Below are 17029 nucleotides of genomic sequence, written 5' to 3'. Positions count from 1 at the left end.
CAATTCTATCCTTTTGTGCATCCCTGAGTTTAATTGCTCCACCTTCGGTAGTCATATCTTCAGCTGCCTGGGCCCTAAGCTCTGGAATTCCTTCCCTAAACCTCTCTGCCTCTCTTACCTCTCTCTCCTACTTTAAGATGCTCCTTAAAACCTACTTGTTTGACCAAGCCATCTTATGGTCAAATGTCCAAATACCTCTTACATAATTTGGTGCCAAATTGTTGTTTGATAATGCTATAGTGAACCTCCTTGGGACTTTCTACAACATTAATGTTGTTGTTGTAATAGCATTCCACAATGAAAGAGGTAATCCATTCAAGTTCACAGTTTGTAACTTATTGTGTTTGCCATAGGCAGTCATGTTCTGTTATTTTTTTTAATCTTTTATCCTATCATAGCTGTTCTCCTCAGTCATTGAGATGAAATACCTGCAAATCGGATCAAACCTAAAAGTGGATCTGTTGAATTCACTGAGCAAGGCTATAGAGTTTCATCTGAATACATTTTAAATAATGAGAACCTTATCTTCCAAGAAGGGTTGGCACAGTCAAGATGAGATGTACTTAAATCATTAATCAGATGTCAGAATTGTACAATAGGTATGGATAAATCAATTTACGAGGCACTAACCATTCACAATTATCTACTTTTTGGCAGGATGGGATTTCTTATCAGCCTGAATTAATAATAATTACATTTATAAAGTGGAAACATTTTTGTCATGGAAATATGTACTACAATATGAATGAGCCCTAAGTATAATGTGGATTGGTAATGGGAATTGGAAGGAAAAATCACGGAAGTGTGTGTCCAAATTCTGCACTATGCTCCCGCTGGGTCTGGCTCCCTGCCAGGAGTATGATTTTGTAAAACTACCCCCAAAGTGCATATTTGGAAACGATATGAATGAGGATTGAGTATAACGTACATAAATATACATTAGTCTCCAGTAATAAAATGTGGGTGCTCTACATCCCAGAGTACGTTTGTGTCTCAAGTAGGGTCTTAATCTTTCAGACAATCAGGAACGACAACAGTTACGAACATAAGAACAGGAGGAGGCCATTCAGCCCCTCGAGCCTGTTCCACCATTTATTGAGATCATGGCTGATCTGCAACCTAACTCCACTTACCGCCTTTGTCCCATAATCTTCTATATCTTTGATTAACATAAATCTATCAATGTCAGATTTAATATTAACATCTGATCTAGCACAACTGCCATTGTGGAAGAGAGTTCCAAACCTTGACTAAACTTTGTTTGTAGAAGTGTTTCCTAATTTGACTGCAGAAAGGTCTGGCTCTAATTTTTAGACTATACCCCCTAGTCCTAGACTTCCCAATTATTGGAAATAATTTCTCCCAATCAACCCCTATCTGTTATAAAAAAAAGAAAGTGCTGGAAAAACTTAGCAGGTCTGGCAACATCCGTGGATAGATAAACAGAGTTAACATTTCAAGTCTGTGAACTTTCATCAGAACTACCCTATCTGTACCCTACCCTACCCACCTACATCTGTGACTCTTCTGACGCCCTATGTCATTTTGACAATTTCCAGTTTCCTGGCCCTTACCGCCTCCTCTTCACTATGGACGCCCAATCTCTCTACACATCCATCCCCCACCAGGACAGTTTGAGGGCTCTCCACTTCTTCCTTGAACAGAGGCCCAACCAGTCCCCATCCACCACCACCCTCCTCCGCCTGGCTGAACTTGTTCTCACATTGAACAACTTCTCCTTCAACTCCACTCACTTCCTTCAAGTAAAAGGTGTTGCTATGGGTACCCACATGGATCCTAGTTATGTCTGTCTTTTTGTGGGATATGTCGAACATTCCTTATTCCAGTCCTACTCAGGCCCCCTCCCCTTACTCTTTTTCTGGTACATTGATGACTGTATCGGTGCCGTTTCCTGCTCCCGCCCCGAACTGGAAAACGTTATCAACTTTGCTTCTAATTTCCACCCTTTTCTAACCTTCACATGGTTCATCTCTGCCACTTCCTTTCCCTTCCTCGACTTCTCTGTCTCCATCTCTGGGGATAGGCTGTCTACTAATATTCATTATAAGCCCACCGACTCCTACAGCTACCTCGACTACACTTCTTCACACCCAGCCTCCTGTAAGGACTCCATTCCATTCTCCCAGTTTCTCCGTCTCCGACACATCTGCTCTGATGATGCTACCTTCCACGACAGTGCTTCTGATATGTCTTCCTTTTTCCTCAACTGAGGCTTCCCCCCTACAGTGGTTGACATGGCCCTCTACCATGTCCAGCCCATTTCCCTCACCTCTACCCTCACCCCTTCCCCTCCCTCCCAGAACCGCGACAGGTTTTAGGTTTTAGAGGTACAGCACTGAAATAGGCCCTTCGGCCCACCGAGTCTGTGCCGACCATCAACCACCCATTTATACTAATCCTACATTAATCCCATTATTTCTCACCCACAGCTGTTACAAAAATGTCTAAATTCACTTGTAACAGCCCTTCAAAACACTCCCACAGGGGATGCTGAGACCAAGTGGGCCCACATCAGAGACGCCATCTATGAGTCAGCTTTGACCACCTACGGCAAAAGTGCGAAGAGAAATGCAGACTGGTTTCAATCTCATAATGAAGAGCTGGAACCTGTCATAGCCGCTAAGCGCATTGCACTTTTGAACTACAAGAAAGCCCCCAGCGATTTAACATCCGCAGCACTTAAAGCAGCCAGAAGTACTGCACAAAGAACAGCTAGGCGTTGCGCAAACGACTACTGGCAACACCTATGCAGTCATATTCAGCTGGCCTCAGACACCGGAAACATCAGAGGAATGTATGATGGCATGAAGAGAGCTCTTGGGCCAACCATCAAGAAGATCACCCCCCTCAAATCTAAATCGGGGGACATAATCACTGACCAACGCAAACAGATGGACCGCTGGGTTGAGCACTACCTAGAACTGTACTCCAGGGAGAATGCTGCCACTGAGACTGCCCTCAATGCAGCCCAGCCTCTACCAGTCATGGATGAGCTGGACATACAGCCAACAAAATCGGAACTCAGTGATGCCATTGATTCCCTAGCCAGCGGAAAAGCCCCTGGGAAGGACAGCATTACCCCTGAAATAATCAAGAGTGCCAAGCCTGCTATACTCTCAGCACTACATGAACTGCTATGCCTGTGCTGGGACGAGGGAGCAGTACCCCAGGACATGCGCGATGCCAACATCATCACCCTCTATAAAAACAAAGGTGACCGCGGTGACTGCAACAACTACCGTGGAATCTCCCTGCTCAGCATAGTGGGGAAAGTCTTTGCTCGAGTCGCTCTGAACAGGCTCCAGAAGCTGGCCGAGCGCGTCTACCCTGAGGCACAGTGTGGCTTTCGTGCAGAGAGATCGACTATTGACATGCTGTTCTCCCTTCGTCAGATACAGGAGAAATGCCGTGAACAACAGATGCCCCTCTACATTGCTTTCATTGATCTCACCAAAGCCTTTGACCTCGTCAGCAGACGTGGTCTCTTCAGACTACTAGAAAAGATCGGATGTCCACCAAAGCTACTAAGTATCATCACCTCATTCCATGACAATATGAAAGGCACAATTCAACATGGTGGCTCCTCATCAGAGCCCTTTCCTATCCTGAGTGGTGTGAAACAGGGCTGTGTTCTCGCACCCACACTTTTTGGGATTTTCTTCTCCCTGCTGCTTTCACATGCGTTCAAATCCTCTGAAGAAGGAATTTTCCTCCACACAAGATCAGGGGGCAGGTTGTTCAACCTTGCCCGTCTAAGAGCGAAGTCCAAAGTACGGAAAGTCCTCATCAGAGAACTCCTCTTTGCTGACGATGCTGCTTTAACATCTCACACTGAAGAATGCCTGCAGAGTCTCATCGACAGGTTTGCGTCTGCCTGCAATGAATTTGGCCTAACCATCAGCCTCAAGAAAACGAACATCATGGGGCAGGATGTCAGAAATGCTCCATCCATCAATATTGGCGACCACGCTCTGGAAGTGGTTCAAGAGTTCACCTACCTAGGCTCAACTATCACCAGTAACCTGTCTCTAGATGCAGAAATCAACAAGCGCATGGGTAAGGCTTCCACTGCTATGTCCAGACTGGCCAAGAGAGTGTGGGAAAATGGCGCACTGACACGGAACACAAAAGTCCGAGTGTATCAGGCCTGTGTCCTCAGTACCTTGCTCTACGGCAGCGAGGCCTGGACAACGTATGTCAGCCAAGAGCGACGTCTCAATTCATTCCATCTTCGCTGCCTTCGGAGAATACTTGGCATCAGGTGGCAGGACTATATCTCCAACACAGAAGTCCTTGAAGCGGCCAACACCCCCAGCTTATACACACTACTGAGTCAGCGGCGCTTGAGATGGCTTGGCCATGTGAGCCGCATGGAAGATGGCAGGATCCCCAAAGACACATTGTACAGCGAGCTCGCCACTGGTATCAGACCCACCGGCCGTCCATGTCTCCGTTATAAAGACGTCTGCAAACGCGACATGAAATCGTGTGACATTGATCACAAGTCGTGGGAGTCAGTTGCCAGCATTCGCCAGAGCTGGCGGGCAGCCATAAAGACAGGGCTAAATTGTGGCGAGTCGAAGAGACTTAGTAGTTGGCAGGAAAAAAGACAGAGGCGCAAGGGGAGAGCCAACTGTGCAACAGCCCCAACAAACAAATTTCTCTGCAGCACCTGTGGAAGAGCCTGTCACTCCAGAATTGGCCTTTATAGCCACTCCAGGCGCTGCTTCACAAACCACTGACCACCTCCAGGCGCGTATCCATTGTCTCTCGAGATAAGGAGGCCCAAAAGAAAAAAAGAAAAAGAACATTAATCCCATTACCCTCTTACATCCCCACCATCCCTCAATTCCCTTACCATCTACCTACACTATGGGCAATTTACAATGGCCAAGTTACCTATGAACCTGCAAGTCTTTGGTTGTGGGAGGAAACCGGAGCACCCGGCGAAAACCCACGCGGTCACAGGGAGAACTTGCAAACTCCACACAGGCAGTACCCAGAATCGAACCCGGGTCACTGGAGCTGTGAGGCTGCGGTGCTAACCACTTGTCCTCACTTTCCAGCCTACCAGCCTCAGATCCAAAGGATCATGCTCCACAACTTCCGCCACATCCAGCGTGATGCCACTACCAAACGCATCTTCTCCTCCCTTCCCCTGTCAGCTTTCTGAAGGGATCGTTCCCTCCGCGACACCCTTGTCCACTCCTCCATTACCCCCACCACCTCGTCCCCTTCCCATGGCACAGTCCCCTGCAATCGCAGGAGGTGTAATACCTGCCCATTTACCTCCACTCTCCTCACTATCTAAGGCCCTAAACACTCCTTTCAGGTGAAGCAGCAATTTACTTGTACTTCTTTCAATGCAGTATACTGTATTCGCTGTTCGCAATGTGGTCTCCTCTACATCGGGGAGACCAAACGCAGACTGGTGACCGCTTTGCGGAACACCTCCGCTCAGTCCGTAAGCAGGACCCCGAGCTTCCGGTTGCTTGCCATTTCAACACTCCCCCCTGCTCTCATGCTCACATCTCTGTCCTGGGATTGCTGCAGTGATTCAGAGAACATCAACACAAGCTCGAGGAACAGCATCTCCTTTACCAATTAGGAACGCTACAGCCTGCTGGACTGAACATTGAGTTCAATCATTTCAGAGCATGACCGGCCCCCTCTTTTTATGTTTAGTTATTTTTTCTTATTGTCTTTTTTCTTTTTTATTTGGTTATTTTATTTTAGCTTTTTTTAGTTTGTTTAGTTTGGTTCTACTGTGCCTCCCCACTGTTTCTGTGTTTTTTCTTAATGTTTGTGCTTGGAGTGCTTTGTGCTTTACAGTCTATTCACACCCTCTCTGTACTAATGCTTTGTCTTTCAGCACACCATTGACATACCATTTCCCTTGGTTCCGTGACCTTCTGGTCAGTTATTCTCTGTGACCCTCTGTCCTCTCAACACCATTTCTTTTGTTATCTCTTGCCCCACCCCCCGCTTTACTTGCTTAAAACCTTTTACATTTCTAATATCTGCCAGTTCTGAAGAAGGGTCACTGACCTGAAACGTTAACTCTGCTTCTCTCTCCACAGATGCTGCCAGATCTGCTGAGTATTTCCAGCATTTCTTGTTTTTATTTCAGATTTCCAGCATCTGCAGTATTTTGCTTTTATTATTACCCTCTCCGTTCTCCTTAATATTTTGAAAACATCAATCAAATCATTGCTTAACTTACCAAATTCCAGGGAATACAACCCTAGTTTGTGCAATCTCTCCTCATATTTTAACAACTGGAATCAGATATCAATTTGCAAATTCATACACCTACGATGAAGGATATGACAAATAATTGAATACAGTCAGCCATGTTCATCTATAAAAGGTGCACTTAATATGTTAAAAAATAATTTTGAAAGATTGTTGGTGCTGTCTTCTTTATATAAACTTCATAACTATTAGATGCCACAAGAAATGTTTAAAGTTCAAATGCAAGTCTTTCAAACTAAATTAGCTATTCCCTACAACAAGCAACATTTAATGTTGTCTTAAAGAAGTGCTAAATCTAATTATTATAATAAAGTTGCATGGTGTTCAATTTATAAGGCACCAATGCAATTTGGAATTAAATAGTCTTATAATAACCTTGAGTTATTTTATAAGTTTGATGGAATGTGTAGTACTCTGCTTCTTGACTTCTTGACCAGTCAGTATCACATCAACAAAGAAATGGATTATGCATTTTATTTTTAATGAAGGGTTTGGCAAACCTTTTTGAAAATGTGTGCTGACTGAGAAAAAGGTAGACACTAATCAGATAAAATGGTTCAAGCTTTCTACACAACAGTGTTGTTTTATGCTAATCATATTGCTTTGGTTTGATAAACTTTACATTTTGATAGATCACAGGCACTCTTTTCCAAACAGCTTTGTTTTCCTAACCATATATTGGATTTTACATTTACTTGGTCCTTCAGATGGTTTTGTAATCTTGGGGCCTGTTGCTCCTGTTTTCAATACATTTATCAAAAAAGTGTCTGTAAAATGGGGTGAAATCATGAGACAAAATGCTTCCTCAAGGTGTCCAGAGAAGCACTGCTTGAAGACTATTCACTGTTGTTATGTAGACTAACACAGAAGCCATTGGTGCACAGCAAGGTCCCACAGAAGCAAATGAGATAAATGGCCAGTTAATGTTTTTGGTTTTGATGAAAGGTCATGGATCTGAAACGTTAACTCTCTCCACAGATGCTACCACACCTGCAGAGTATTTCCAGCATTTTCTATTTGCCTTTCAGTTTATTAGTGTCACAGTATTTTGCTTTTGTATTAATGTTTCTGGTGTTGGTTGAGGATGAATATTGTTGGACGGGTCATTGGAGAAATCCTTACTCTTCTTCAAATAGTGCTATGGGATTTGTTATATCCACCTAACTAGGCAAACCAGGCCTTGGTTTAAAGATCTACCTGAAGGTTTCAATGCAGAATTCCCTCAGCAGGGCACTAAGCTGTTAACATAGGTTACGTACTCAAGCTTGTTTTTTTTAGTGGCAAAAGTGCAGTAACTTAACTTCTCTAACATTAATTTAAGGCTTGTTTTCAGTAAGATTGTGGTTTTGACTGAGAGATAATGTTGGCCATGAAACTGAAAAAATTCTTTGCCTTTCTTTGAATAATTCCAATGGTACCTTTTATAGTGAACTGAAAAGGCAGGCAAGGTTTTGGGCTTAAAATCGCAACTCAAAAATGATACCTTCAGTACAGCACCAATGTGCCAACCCAGATTTATTTATGTTATATTTATCACAGAATATTCTATTGTTCTAATATGTTGCAAAATATGAACTTCTATTTGCAATATATAAAAATGGAGTTTTACTATTTTTAAATTACTTATTAAAATATTAACCTAATCATGAGACTACAATTTCCTTTGTGGGCTATATGTAATAAGATTATAATCCCATGTTTACAACAACTTGTATTTATATAACACCTATAATGCAATGTTCCAAGGCACTTCACGGGAAAGTTATCGAAGAAAATTTGGCACAGAGCCATATTAGACGGTATTAGAGCAGATGACCAAAAACTTAGTCAAAGAGGTAGGTTTTAAGCAGCGTCTTAAAGGAGGAAAGAAAGGTAGAGAAGTGGAGAGGTTTTGAAAGGGAGTTTATGAGTTCGTACCCAAGCAATAATGGAGCAATTAAAATCAGGGATGATCAAGAGGCTGGAATTAAGATGAGTGCATATATCTTGGAGGGCTGTAGAGCTGGTGGAGTATACTAAGATAGGTTAACTTTAATGTGTGTATCACACAGATGATATTCCTCCTATTCACTTGTTAGGTACTTTTAATATTCTGAAAGCTGGACACTGAACAATTAAAAGTTTCAGTTTTTGTGTTTATTCTTGCTTCAGAAAAACTAGCAAGTGCACAAAACTGAGCATCGTAATCCAGATCAGGGTCTGACCAGGTACGAATAAAGCATCACTTTCTCTCACTGTTCAGTTGCAACCCCCTTGACTTAAAGGCCAATATACCATTAGACTTTCTGATGACATTCTATATCTGTACACAAGCTTGTTGTACCCTTTAGCTTGTGTTTATGCATTCCACGGTAATCCTTACCCAGTATCACAGGTCAATCGATTTTCTGAAAGTAAACATCAAAGCTGAGAGATTTGGGAATAATGTTTAAATTAATTCCCAGTGCGAAAGAACATTAATTCATGCAACATTAAGCTGTGCATACACTACAATTGTTCTGGTTACCAGTGCTGAAACTAAACATCTTCAAAGCATAATACTGTGGAAATTGAGTTCCGTTTGTTATTGTGAGGCACCAGTTAACACCTTTAAATTAATATTCCTTATAGAATGCAACTTGGTCCTGAAGAGTGCAGAAAGTGCAACAGGCCAATCCTTTCTCAAACACAATTCCGATATATATGTGTATCTTGGACATTTTTGACTATGTTACTACACTCAAATCATTCAAAAGGGGTCCGGATATGCATCTTAAGTGTCGTAATCTGCAGGGCTACGGACCAAATGCTGGAAAGTGGGATTAGAATAGGTGGATTGTATTTTGGCCGGCACAGATATGATGAGCCAAGTGGCCTCTTTCTGTGCCTTAAACTTTCAATGATTCTATGATTTTATAATGATGTTAGGTAATAAATTGGAGCCTCCTACAGGTGGTACAGCTGAACTGCTATCCCATCTTTAATGTGCTTGCATTGTAGTGAAAGGTTGATGTTTATGCAAAAAACATGAAACATATTTGTTGTTTTTTTTACACATTGGGCTGGATTTTATGCTCTCCCCCATGGCAGATTTGAAGGTGGGCAGAGTATTTAATTGGGCGGGATGGTGGCGGATAGGGACCCAGCCATCTTCCCACCTCCATCCCAATGAATTCCATGGCGGGAAGGCATGCCCGTCCCACCGCCAGTTGAGGGCGTTAAGTGGGCAATACAAAGGCAATTAGTGCCTGATCAAGGGACCCGGCATCGTGATGTGGGGGACCCGCTGAGAGCCACCCCACTGCCCTTTCTGCCGACCCCCCCTACAACCTCCTCCCCCCATCACTCACCTATGGCCTGGGTCCATCGACAATCTTGAGCCTCAGGTGGGTGCATTATCGGAAGCCTCTGCAGGCTTCTGATTGGCCGGGAGCTCTCAGGAGGCGGGACCTCCGTCACTGGGGTCCTTAATCCCGGGGAAGGCCCACTGCTGCCCAGTTAAGTGCCTGATCGGCACGTGATGCGGTGGGCCTTTAATAAAAGTGGCAGCGCGGGGCTCTCGCTGGCCCTTCAGCCGGTTACCGAGCCTCCTGTCACCTACATTAAATACCGTCCATTATATTAATTAGAATTTCTCTCAGCATTTATCCCATCTAAAACCATACCACTTAAAATCAAGGCAATGCAACTTAACTGGGCCAATATTACTATAACATTCATCCCATGAGGCTGCTAAATTTACAACTCTCCATTTAAAATTGGTAACAATGTTCAGGATAAATGTCACTCCTGCAGTCTGTAAACTGTTAAATGCCCAAATGTTGCCCAGAATCTAATTGTGAGTTTCCTTTCTTGTTCTGTGGCAAACAGTTCAGTTTTCAGAAAGTAATATCCAAATCCCACTGGGCATTATCAGTTTGTATAGAGGATTGAAAATAAGTAAAATCTAGCATTAAAATCTAGCACTTTTCATGACCACCAGACGTCTCAAAGCACATTATAACCAGTGAAGTATTTTCTGAAGTGTAGTCACTGTTGTATTGCAGGAAACAGAGCAGCCAGTATGTGTACAGCAACTACCACAAACAGCAATGTGATAATGACCACATAATCTGTTTTTTTTGTGATGTTGATTGAGGGATAAATATTGGCCAGGACACCAGGGATAACTCCCCTGCTCTTCTTCAAAATAGTGACATCCCCTGAGCAGGTAGATGGGGCCTCGGTTTAACATCTCGTCTGAAAGATGGCACCTCCGGACAATGCAGCACTCCCTCAGTACTGCATTGGGAGTGTCAGCCTTGACTTTTGTGCTCAAGAACTGGAGTCGGCCTGGACCCCACAACCTTGTGACCCAGAGGCCAGAGTGCTACTAACTGAGCCACAGCTGACAGGCAAATGATCAAATACGTGATCTGATAAATATGTCTGAGTCGCTGAATAGCTTAAATAATTCTTCCAACCTGTAAGGAATTATGGTAGTCTCATGATAGAAATGCCAATCATATTGGCCTTTATATATATTTAAAATATTATTAACTAAATTAAAGCATTGATGTAGAACATTTACTGGCAATGAATATTAAAATACTCATCATTGTTTTCAAATCTCTCAATGGCTTTGTCACTCCCTTTCTCTGTAGCCTCCTCTAGTCCTACAGACCTCCCAGATCTCTGCACTGCTCCAATTCTGCTCTCTTGAGCATCCCTGATTTTAATCTCTCCACCATTGGTGGCTGTGCCTTCAGCTGCCTAGGTCCTAAGACCTGAAAGTTCCTCCCTAAACCTCTCTGCCTCTCTCCCTCTCTCTCCTCCTCCTTTAAGATGCTCCTTAAAACCTACCTCTTTGACCAATCTTTTAGTTATCTGCTCTACTATCTCCTTATGTAACCCGGCTTCAAATTGTGTTTGATAATTGCTCCTGTGAAGAACCTTGTGATGTTTTACTACAGGAAAGAAGCTATTTAAATACAAGTTGTTGTTGTTACTTTTATGGAAAAAAATTATGAAAATATTATTAGCAGATGATACTTCAATAATCCACATCATGTGAGTCGCTTCTGAGGCCAGTATCTTGAAAATGCTCTACAATGAGGTGATATGTCTGCACCTCTCTTGGTTCACAACTCTCCTTGTAGCAGAGAAGGTCTCTACTGGGTCCTGAGTCAGCTGAAATGAACCAGATCCAAGTGTTTCTTGGTCTTCCAGAGGGGCTATTTCCAGGTATTTGGAGGGTAGATGATGAGTGTTCTGGAAGAGTTGGATTTCCAGGTGAGGCTGGTGACATGTCCAAACAGCAATAAACACCTTTTGGCAATTGGGCAATTTATGAGGAATTTGCCAATCATCTTTCTGACCTGACTATTGGTGACATGGTCACTTCACTGAATGCAAAGACATGGCAGTGCCAATTTTGGCCTGGTGTGTTTGCCAGACTGTGTTGGGGGATGAGGTGAAATTGGACCTTGTTGTGGACGAATTGTTCATGGCTGAACTGGATCTGAAACACGTCCAATGCCATATTGGTTCAGGCACTGCAGTGGCCACCCTGCTGGCGGCCTGAAACAAATGTTAGGTCCTGTAAATATGCTAATGAGAGGTTTAATGCTTGTTCTAGGAACCAAACAGGAAATTGTTTTATCATCAATGAAACAGGTCTCAGGGCTGCTGGCTTCATGATCACCTGGTCATGTGGTTCAACCGATGTTCCTTAATGGGAGCATTGGAGGTCACTACCAAATAAAAATACAACATATATATCTTTATGTTAATATGGAGCCAGGAGGAGAAGGTTCCATATTAAAACTGAGGACAGCTGCTGACCACTGCTCTTCCCCTTTCTGTTTGCCTGCCCATTGCTGCCTGATTCAGCTTAGGCTCTCAGTCGACGTCTCAGATGGTTGATCTCGCTACACTCACCAGCACCACTCCCCACCCCCCTAACCCCCACTTCTGCAAGCCCATGAGCTGCTTGATGGGTGATGACGGGTGCCAGTACCTTGCTGGTATTTTATTAACCAGACTGTGGGACCAAATATGTTGCAGACCCGGTGCTGGTCTCAATAGGCACGAATAAAGTGTGTTGCCCCAGATTGTGTCCCAACATAGGTATCAATCCAATCTCCCAGACCAATACGTCCTTATCCAGGTCGATTATCCCCCGGCATCATCGGTACAAATCTGTGTCATATTTCTGGGGTGTTTAACGAAGCCATTTGCCCCATCGTGCCTGTGCTGGCTCTGTGCAGGTAGAGCTATCCAATTAATCTCACCCCCCTGTTCTTTCCCCATATAGCCCCATAAAGTTTTCTCTCTTCAAGCATTTATCTAATTCTCTTTTCATATATTACAATTGAATCTGCTTCCACTGCCCTTTCAGATACTGCATTCAAATTCACAACAACTCACTGTGCAAAGAAAAGTTTCCTCATGTTGTCTCTGGTTCTTTTGCCAGTCACTGTAAATCTGTCCTCCTGCCCTGGAAACAGTTTCTCTTAATTTACTCTATCTAAACGCTTTATTATTTTGTACAACTCTATCAAATCTCCCCTTAACCTTCTGTGCTCTAAGGAGCGAAATCTCAGCGTCTCCAGTCTTTCCACTCCCTCATCCATGATACCATTTTAATAAATCTCCTCTGCATCTTCTCCAAGACATTGACATTATTCCTAAAGTGCGGTTCTCAAAACTGAACACAATACTCCAACTGAGGACTGGCCAGTGTTTTATAAAGTTTTAACATAACTTCCTCGTTTTTGTACTCTATGCTCCATTAATAAAGTCAAGGATCCCATTTGCTTTGATAACAGCCTCCTCAACTGGGCCTGTCACCTACAAAGATTTGTGTACATAAGTCCCCAGGTGTCTCTGTTCCTGCTCCCCCTTTTAGATGAATCAGTGATCCCAGATACTTAAATTGGTCCACATTCCACAGTCATATTTCCAACCTCTGGATTAGGTGGATGTGGGAGAAAGTTGCTGAGCAACTGGAATTACAGTTTCAGTTGACTTGGAAGTCGAAGCAATTGCATTTCTCTAACGATTTCAAGAATTGAGACAGGAATAAACAAACTGATAGATTAGTGTCTGACTTCTACACCAATCACTTGATTTAAGAAGGGGCCACAGAGGTCGCATGCACTGCTATAATCACAGAATGATACAGTATAGAGTGAGGCCATTCTACCATCATGCTTGTGCCAGCTCTTTGTAAGAGCTATCTAATTAGTCTGACACTCCCGCTCTATTACCATAGCTCTGCAAATTTCTCCTTTTAAAGTATTTATCCAATTCCCTTTAGAAATTTATTATTGAATCTTCTTCCAGCAGCACATTCTAGATAATAACTCACTATGTATCTCCTCTGGAATTTTTTGTCATTTTTTTTACCAACTATTTTAAATCTGTGCCCTCTGGTTACTGACCCTCTTGCCAATTCCTCCCTATCTACTTTATTGAAACCCCTTATAATTTTGAACACCGCTATTAAATCTCTCCTTAACCTTCTCTGCTCTAAGGATACCACATAACTGAAGTTACAGCTTAATATAAAAACACAAAAATTAGAACAAATGTTCTAAATATGTCAGTGCCTGAATTTAAATAAAAGCCAGCAGTTTCCACATTAACTCTACAATATGTATCAGTGCAGCAATAAAACAGCAGATAGACAGTTCTGCAGCAGTACGTTTCTGCTTCTCGATTTAGATAAACATTGAAGTAGCAAACATAGGAGCAGACTTGTTGTTCTAGCAGGTTTTATGTTCAATAAGATCATGGCTGGTTTCCTATGTCAACTCCACTTTCCTGCCTGATCCCCATATATGATAAATGTGACCTTTTTTAACTGTGTTTATATCAATTCACAAAGCAAAAGGTAATAAGCTCTGTGATTCATTGATAAGTTATATTTATTGGAGTCCAATGAACATAATCAACATGCGCATGTTTTATGTTTAAATTTGCCATGCAAGGCAATGAAATTGTTCACTCACTGAAGAGAACTAGCATTCTAAGCTGTGCCAGTATTACAGTGGGGCGGCACAGTGGCGCAGTGGTTAGCACCGCAGCCTCACAGCTCCAGCGACCCGGGTTCAATTCTGGGCACTGCCTGTGTGGAGTTTGCAAGTTCTCCCTGTGTCTGCGTGGGTTTTCTCCGGGTGCTCCGGTTTCCTCCCACAAGCCAAAAGACTTGCAGGTTGGTAGGTAAATTGGCCATTATAAATTGCCCCTAAAATAGGTAGGTGGTAGGGAAATATAGGGACAGGTGGGGATGTGGTAGGAATATGGGATTAGTGTAGGATTAGTATAAATGGGTGGTTGATGGTCGGCACAGACTCGGTGGGCCGAAGGGCCTGTTTCAGTGCTGTATCTCTAAACTAAACTAAACTAAACTAAGACTGGGCATTTTAGGGGAAATCGGTGGGAGATTCACCTCAGACTGTTCTCTCACATCACTGAGCAGTTCATGTGCCTCGCTGTTGCTTACAGCCAGTGGGTTCATCAGAATTGGTCAAGAGTAACAGGATATATTTTCAAGGGGAATCAAACATCTCCTCCCTCATTGAAAATCTGAAAGCTTTTGTGACAATGAAATATGGTAGGAACAATCCATATATGGAACAATCCATATAATCTCATTATAAGGATGTTGCACAGTAACCAGCTCTGAATATTGATGTAACTTTTTGTACTTGCTTAATTTTGTGCAGAGACAAATCATATTGCAAAACAAACCACAAGAGCATTCGATTTAGAGAAAGGTCATGCTGTTAAGCCAGTTGTCATTTTAATTATCCAGCAGAGGGATGCAAATTTTAATATTTTGCATTTTAATCCAAAAATAATTACTTGCCACCGTTTCATTATTTTCAGTTTTTGCTACGTTAAGCTGCCACTTGTGACTGCATTTTATATGCTGATGACTGTGTTATTAAATCAATGACAAAAAAATAAAAATCTCACTAATTAAAAAGAAAGCTGGAGGGAATTTAAAATCTAGTTTGTGTTGCCTTAGGCCTTTAACATTTTAATAAAAGCTGTCACATAAACAACAATAGACTGTCAATTTTATAAATCTGCCATCATACATTTGTCAAAGGAACTGCATGTAACTTTTTTCTGTTTATATACACCTAAAATGGTTTCAGTTGATATTGCAATGATTTCTTCAAGTAAAATGGTTATATTCTGCCTTTTGATTTGAGTTTTGTGTGGGGTAGGAATTTAGTAGGACTTAGTAGATGTTTAAAAGTGTGGTCCTACTGATAGCTGTGTCCGGGGGTGTGCTGAGGGAGAGCGAATTCAGACAAAGGTAACATCTGTACATGAACAGGGTGATAGAGTTCATTTGGGGATTTAATTGGACTTTAATCAAGCCCAGACCTTTAGTTTGGAGCCAGTTCACTGATTCCTTGGGCTGAATTTTACCAGCCCCTTGACACCGCGGGTCGTGGCCTCCGTTCGGCCTTCGCGCGCATTCGGAACTCCATATGGAGTCCCGAGGCGACAACCTGATTGGGAGAGGGGGGGTAATAACATTTTAGGGGGGGAGGGAGGGAGGAGTGGAGAAATCAATTTTTATTAAATGTGGGATTGGTGGGAAAGGGTTGAAGGGCAAAAGATTGAAGGTTGGGGGAGAAAGTTTGGGTATTTGAGGGTTTTTTGGGCAATGAAATGACCATTGGGGGGTTGGGAAAGGGCCTCCATCACTTAATTTTATAGTTAATAAAAATCAGTAATGTTTTCCCTTTAAAAAATAAAATTGATTGTAAGGGCTTAAAGCCCTTTAGAAATGGCACCAATGCCTGTGCAGTGGCACCGGATGCCATTGCCGGGGACGCAGAGGCCGCCCCTACACGTCACTGGGGCCGGACGCTCTGCCCCCACTATTTAAATGAGCCCCCACGTGAAATATCATGGGGGCTCCTCGGCAGGCACCCCACTGAATTCAAAGGGTGCCACTGCAACCGAATAAAATTCAGCCCATAATTTTTTTGTCTCTAACCCTAGGTTTCCAATTATCAAACTCATTTGCAAACACAAAACCAGCATTGTGTTTGAAGCTCTCACATTATGGCACCAACCTGTAAATCTTGGCTTCATACCGGCAATAATAAGGAAACTCATAGATTAAAACAACTTATCCCAATCATTTGACATAACGGACAAAGTGAGAGAATCAAAAAGAGCCCATGTTCAGATAGCTCTGCCTGTTACTATGAAGCTGGTTCAAGAAAGCAGACAGGATTCTGATGTTAGTCCCAAAGGCAGGATGTTGGTTAATGAAACTTTTTCTTGGGATAGGTTGACCCTTTGTCAAAGGTAGCCTGGCCCTGCAAAGATGAAGATTTCTGTGGGGAGTATGCTTGTGCACTGCTGCAGTGAGTGAACACGGCTCCTGAGGTATACCCACCAGCTTCTCCACTGGTACTGGAAACAGGATTCTGGTTACTAGGGATCAGAGGGAGAACAGACTTCACAGAACTGGGAAGATCTCAATATGCTTGGGATTCAGCCAACTGAATATCCTTTAGTCCCTTTGAGAATCTGCCTTGTATACTTTGCATTTTGATTGATTCTGACCTTTTTTCAGTCCATTCTATGGTGTGTTACTGATTTGACCAAATCTCTCATGAAGCAGGGCAAAGTTTTCAGGTGTTTCTGCAGCTACCACTTTCTCCAGGCTGTCCTACGATGAGATGAACCCCTCTCAGATGTTGGCCCACCACAGGACTGTGAACTCCATACTATCCTGCTCTTTGACCCACATCTT

The sequence above is a fragment of the Heterodontus francisci genome, chromosome 2 (assembly GCF_036365525.1).
Source record: "Heterodontus francisci isolate sHetFra1 chromosome 2, sHetFra1.hap1, whole genome shotgun sequence".
Classification (NCBI taxonomy): Eukaryota; Metazoa; Chordata; class Chondrichthyes; order Heterodontiformes; family Heterodontidae; genus Heterodontus; species Heterodontus francisci.
The sequence above is the reverse complement of the archived record's forward strand: the minus strand, read 5'-3'. Positions refer to the sequence as shown.